Here is a 6,327-nt window from a genome sequence, read left to right as displayed (position 1 = left end):
CTGTTTGCCCGATGTTGATAAACACGACCGAATCGCTGAGGTTTGTAATCAAAGTTTCTTTGGCTGACTTGAATTTTTCAGGGTGACCCCTACCAACTCCAGTGGTTTGAGCGCATTAGTTGCTTAAATTAATTCATGTCTTTGATTGCGCCTGACGTAGGTTTTGTTTGATTTTGTAAAATTGGTATTACATTAATGTAAATTCATCTAGAATGTTAATAGTGCTTTAAAAACAATTCCAATTAAACGGTACTTGTGGTTTGAGTAGCTGTTCTTAAAGAATTGGGACAAAAACTCTTCTCAATTTCTGGAAATTTATCTTCGAAAATTTACTTTAGCATAAAGAGCGAGGTGTTGAGGAGAGGGCAGCCAACTAACACGGGATAATTTGTTTGTATTAAGTCTTAATATTCACTCTTTACTTTCATTTGAAAAACTTTTATTGTCTTTTCTTAATTTTCTGTTCATATTTATAGTATACTCAGGATGATCAAAATTTTAGTTAGACCCCTTTCTCCAAATTTGCCATCATCCTTCCTCCCCCCCCCTCTTTCCAAAAAAAATATATCCAGTATAGTCATTGATCAAGAAGTAATATTTTGTGAGTTCCCACTTTGATCCCGAAAACAATATCACTTTGATTTTTGTTAGTATTTAATGATGAGCAACAATAGAAATTTATCATAGCCATATCTACGTCCATGTAGGTGTTGCGAAGCCAATTTGAAAACGAATTAAAAGAGGTCTTCTCAAAACCAGATGAAACTAATGTTAAGTCTCTACGTTGTATTTGTCAAATGATGATAACCACAACCATTGGATCGGTGGGGGTTCAGTGGCGTGACTGTAAGCTCAGCTAGAGTCGACTCATCTCTAAATGGGTACCCGGAGATATCTGAGGAAGGTAAGCAGGAAGTGTGTGCGAGTGCACAGGCCCCCAACCCACCATTGCACTTCCTGGCTGAAGGGCCACGAAACGGAGATCAGTACCGCCGGTTTGGACCTTAAGGTTCTAGGGCCGTCATACTTACTTATGCCCCTTTTATGCTTGTAAAGTTCTAAAGCAAAGCTCTAAAGTACCTAATATTTTTTACCCTCTAGACCCAGTCATAGGTCTATTCATGCCGGAGAATTTTCTTTAGTTTTTATTTTAATCGCTTCAAAATTATGAAGTTTTTAGGAAAGCGCCCCCTTCTCTGTATTTTTTGTCAGTGTTGCCACTTTGAGCCACGAAAATGACAATTAAAGCCAATTACTCCAATTTGTCCCACTTTTTGTCGGTAAAAATCCAAACGTTAATAGTTAACGTCAACGTTAACGTCAAGTTAGTGTAAACGTTAACGTCAATCTGCAAAACCCTAAATACAGCTATGCCTTCCAAGGAAAGTTACACATTCTTAAACTGTTTGATGACATATGCTTTTAGCTTATTTTTGCTTAATTTTCACCATCGTTTCTTTTATATAAACTTGGCATCCGCAACTACCCAAAAATGCGTAACTGCAGATAGGGATATTTTTTATTAAAAGAAAAATTCTTATTTTTTTCTGATCTTCTAAGATATATATGGTTTTTTTCTTATTTTTTTTCTAATCTTCTAAGATATATATGGTTTTGGCCAATTCAAACCGTCATATTATCATTTTTTACTGTCCTTGGTACTTTTAAGTTTCATTAAAGGTAGACTAATGCTATGACTAATCGTAGAAAAGTCTTTTTTTCTAGTTTTATATAGAAAATACTTCTATGCTAAAGTAATGCACTTATAACTGAGTTGCTGTCTTTTCGTCAGCATTATCCTATTTTCCAAATTTCCAGTGTATAAACTATATGATAGTATGTCTTTCTCGCATTATCTTTAGTATGTCTTTCAGGGCAAGTATTATTTAAGGCAAGTAAGTTTGTCTTTCAGGGCAAGTAATATCTTTATTTAAAGTCAAAACTTTTTTTTTAGGTACCAATAACTGGTTATTCTAAATTGAAGGGGCGTTTATTGCAATGTTTCTTTTAAATTCGAGTTTTAGTTTTAAATAATGATTATTCTTCATTTCTAAATTTTTTTTTATTTTTGAATATTTTAATATAATTTCTATTTATTTTTAGATACTATTAAACATATTTTTAGATTTCTTTTTAAAACATTTTACATTTTTAGACAGTTTCGACTACTTTTGATTGTAGACTAATTGAAACTTCACGTTTCTAGTTTGTTTTTTTGTTTTTTACTGAACGTACAAAATGTTCTTTTTTCGTATATAAGACGTTGACTAAAAAAAAATGACTTGAAAAGCTCTTTTACATGAGAAAAGCGCTTTTTTAAAGGTTCTATAAAACCCTCAAATAACGATATACAGGAGGGTGTATATTTTAATCGTTGGTCATTGTGAAATTTGCCCATCAGTTCAGCTTTCCAAAATTTGGATCGGTTAACCTTGATAATGTTATTTTAATAAATGAATATAATTAATTAAAAGTGATAAGAGGAATAAATAAAAAGAAAGTAAAAATGGTTTCCTGAAAGGAAACCATATACCTCTGAAAGGAGTAGGCTATAAATCTTAAACTTCAATGCCACGTTTTTGTCAATTAAAATGGATGAGCTAAAAAGAAGTTACTTATGCCACCACTTTAGCGGCGTTGATCGGGGGGGGGGGGGAGTAACTTCTCTAGGTTTTGGAAAATACATGTTTCTATTGAAAATACCTGGTAATAGTATTTCCTTTTTTTACAAATTAACCCCATATCTCCATAGGCTTTTGAAAAATTAACTCACCTCCCCCTCCCACCATAATGCAACTGACCCCTTATGGTATACTAAAAGGATGTTTCAAAATAAAATAACTATTTTACCCCATATATTAAAATGACCAATGAAATGTTTAACACTGTGTTTCCTTTTCTTTTCCTAAAATAAATTTCCTTAAGAAACGATAAATTAAATAATAAGTAATAGAAAATAATGCATTTAAAGCTCCCGTGGAAGTTTGCTAGATGGGAACTAAAAAGTTGTTGTTGATTGTTATGTTCTCTATTATGTTAAAATGATTTATATATATAATTTTCTATATAATTATATAGTATTATATTTCTATATAATTATATAGATTATAAAAATTATAATCTATATAATTTTCATTGATGATACCATAAAGACAAAAAATTCTTTACCAATCGTTCGGAATAAATAATTTGTGAGTTTCTTATTGAAAAACTATTGAAATTATCATTAACATTTACTGAAATTATTAAAAAGCTCCTATATTATACATTTTTACTTTATATTTTAATTTTACATTTTCGTTCTATTTTAAACTTATAAATATTATTTAAATAATTTCTTATACCCATTGGCCTAATTTCGCTAAAATCCCGGGGAGGGGGTGCGTATGTAAATTTGGAACCAATATTCCAAATCAAGTGAAAATGACAGTGAAAACTGGAAAATGAGCCATATATTATCATAAAAGCAAAAATATTCTAAAGAAAACTGACCCGTTTCTCGGGATGCTTGAATTACGAATGCTTATGATAGTTTTGACAAGATTTGTTTTTGCAAAAACTAAATTTCAGTGGGGGGGCAAACTGAGGTCGGGGGCAACCCGGGGCCAGGGGGGCAGTTTCCCTCTGCCTCATCGCAAATTTTGCCCCTGCTTATACCATACTTCCTTTCCATTTAAAAATAAAATGAAAATATTAAACTAAATGGTAAAACCTTTTATCAAGATGGTGGAAAACAAGATAAAAATAATTCCTGAATATTTCGTCTTCACATCTGGGAACCTTTATCAACGGACACAAAAACAAGCTGAAGTATAGAAGAAAATATCATAAAAAGTTGAGAAAGAAAAAAAGTGGGAGAAACAATAAAACCCAGGAAGAAAATATGTATAAAGATTTTCGGACTTATTATTTAGCTAAAAAAGAAAAAACGAGAGAGAAACTGAAGAAAAATCATACCTGAAAACTCACAAAAAAATCACAACTACAAAGACATGAACCGAAATATTTGACAAAAAAAATAATAGAGGGGAATAGCAAAAATTTAAGTATGTAAAGAATGTCTATAAACGTTTCATGACACGAATCGATATATTATGCTGAAAACTAAAAAAGAAGGAGAAAATGAAAGAAGAACTCGCATAAAAAACAAATCTCTAAAGGTTTTGTAAAATGAAATTTTCGGCTAAAAACGCGAGAAACGCAGAAAAAGAAGAAAAGATATCTTCATTTCTTTCGCAGATATAAAAGAATATCTATAATGATTTCGGGCATGACCCCGAATATTTGGATATTTTTAGTTTATTTTCATAAAATAAACGAGTGCAGGGACGTGATTGTCACTGTATTGACCATTATAATAGTGAAAAGTGTTGGGGAAACAAATGGTATTATTCTTTGGGTATTGTAACGTTTATATCAGAAAAGGAACTTTCCACAAAAATTATGCAAGTTTCGTTTGTGCGCTATTCTTTCCGAGGGCATAAACGAGATGTGGTCAATCATTTTACTTATATATTATATCTTAATCCAAAAAGAGACAACAATGAACACTATATAAATTACATCTAGGAAGTTCAATATAACCTAAAATTTAAGTGATGATCCCCATTAAACTATAATTTAAACTATGAATATTCTCGAGCCTTGTTACTGCGCTGCGTTAAGAGCTTAGCGTTACAATTAAGGATGCCACTGTTGGATCCTGGTTGCAGTCAGGAATTGTAACTTTCTTCGTTTATGAATTTGTACATAAAAATATTTTTTTTCTTCTCTGCGACTTAATCTGTGTATCTATTTCCATCCAAAGTTAAAATAAACTTTTGATAGGTTATCTTTAGTTTATTTCTATTTTTGATGAAAAGGATTACCCTTACTTATATATCCAAGATTTCATTTTTGACAAAACACAAAATCGCAAAGAAAAGAAGAATGAGGACAATAAACAGCCAGTGAAAAAATTGAAACTTATGCAAATATTTCGGTCAAGTTACTAAGAAAGAGTCATCATATTTTAGTTTCGTGTTTTGTTTTAAGGTCTGGCGTTTTTATATTTGTATCAGTCATTTCTGCACTGAGGACAGTCAGGCGGAGGTCTTGACCGAAATATCTGCTTAATTTTCAATTTTTTCACTAGCTGTTTATTGTCCTCGTTCTACTTTTCTTTGCGATTTTGTGTTTTGTCATGATTAGCCAGTGTGGTCTCAGAAATTATTTATTTCATTTTGTGGCACAAGGGTGAGAGAGCTGGAGGGGGGATCGTAAACAACACCAGGAAAATCCTCATTTGGGGTGAGGGTTGGTGCACCGTCTCAACTTTGATATATTTTTTTTTTTTTTAACATGTTTTTATTATTAGCTTTGGTTAATGTTCAGGTGTCTATTTCCTATAAACTAAATTTATTATTTATATTTGATAGGCAAGTATTGCTATGTCAAGTCTATAATACATTAATAAAGTTACTCGAATTAGCGAGAGTCGACTGTATTATAAAAGTAAAGAGTAACTTTGAACCCTAAAATGAGCAGATTTATCGACAGTCGACTCTCGCTAATTCGAGCAACTTAATATTTACACTTTTTTAACTGTGACACAACAACTTGGGCCTTGGCTATTCTACTTTTAACATCTTCACTGCTTCCACTGTCTTTACTAATAATACTACCTAGGTAAGTGAAGCTAAATAATTTCTGAGACCACACTGACTTATCATGACGAAATGATAAAAACTGTGAAGAAGGGAGAAACGATGATAATAACAGCCAGTGAAAAGAAAACGTAGATAATAATGCGAACATTTCGGTCAAGACCTTCATTTGACCGTTTTCAGTGTAGAATAATAAAAAAATAGCAATATAAATCCAAAAGATAATATAAAAATCAAACCTTAAAACAACCACAAAAACTAAAATAGGAAGACCCTCTCAAAGCAACGGTGAAGAGTAACCCTGTCAATTTTTGGTCGGTTGTCGCCAAAAATTGTCCACTGTGTCTCGTCTCCAAGGGATTTATGAGGTCAAGTTAATATTAAATCCTTTAAATTGAAGTTGAGCTAATAAAAACCGTTTTTATTCTATACTCTGATATCCTTTATACGTTTTGAAAATTTGAGCTTGTAATTCAGGCTGAACATGAAGCTGTTTGACAACTATAGACCTTGTATATAAAATCAGGTGTACAATTGTTTGTCTGTTTGTTCGTTCAGAGCGAACTAAGACGCTATTAAAGCTACAAACACGAATTTTTTTTTGCAACTCTAGTTTAAGACCATGAGCAAGAAACTAAATAAAAACCTGAAAAATATGAACAAGGAATAGCAAAAAAAGTGA

The 6,327-nt window shown here is 31.9% G+C and overlaps 2 protein-coding genes across 3 annotated transcripts in view; one reads left to right on the top strand and one right to left on the bottom strand.

Moving 5' to 3' along the window:
• LOC136036396 (sulfiredoxin-1-like) overlaps positions 1-6,327 on the bottom strand; it is a 51,440-nt gene that overhangs the window by 3,664 nt on the left and 41,449 nt on the right. The window lies entirely within an intron of this gene.
• Positions 1-6,327, top strand: part of LOC136036395 (cyclic AMP-dependent transcription factor ATF-6 alpha-like) — an 80,382-nt gene that overhangs the window by 70,599 nt on the left and 3,456 nt on the right. The window lies entirely within an intron of this gene.

Source organism: Artemia franciscana, chromosome 15 (genome assembly GCF_032884065.1).
Source record: "Artemia franciscana chromosome 15, ASM3288406v1, whole genome shotgun sequence".
Lineage (NCBI taxonomy): Eukaryota > Metazoa > Arthropoda > Branchiopoda > Anostraca > Artemiidae > Artemia > Artemia franciscana.
This window is presented reverse-complemented; position numbering and strand designations above follow the sequence as displayed.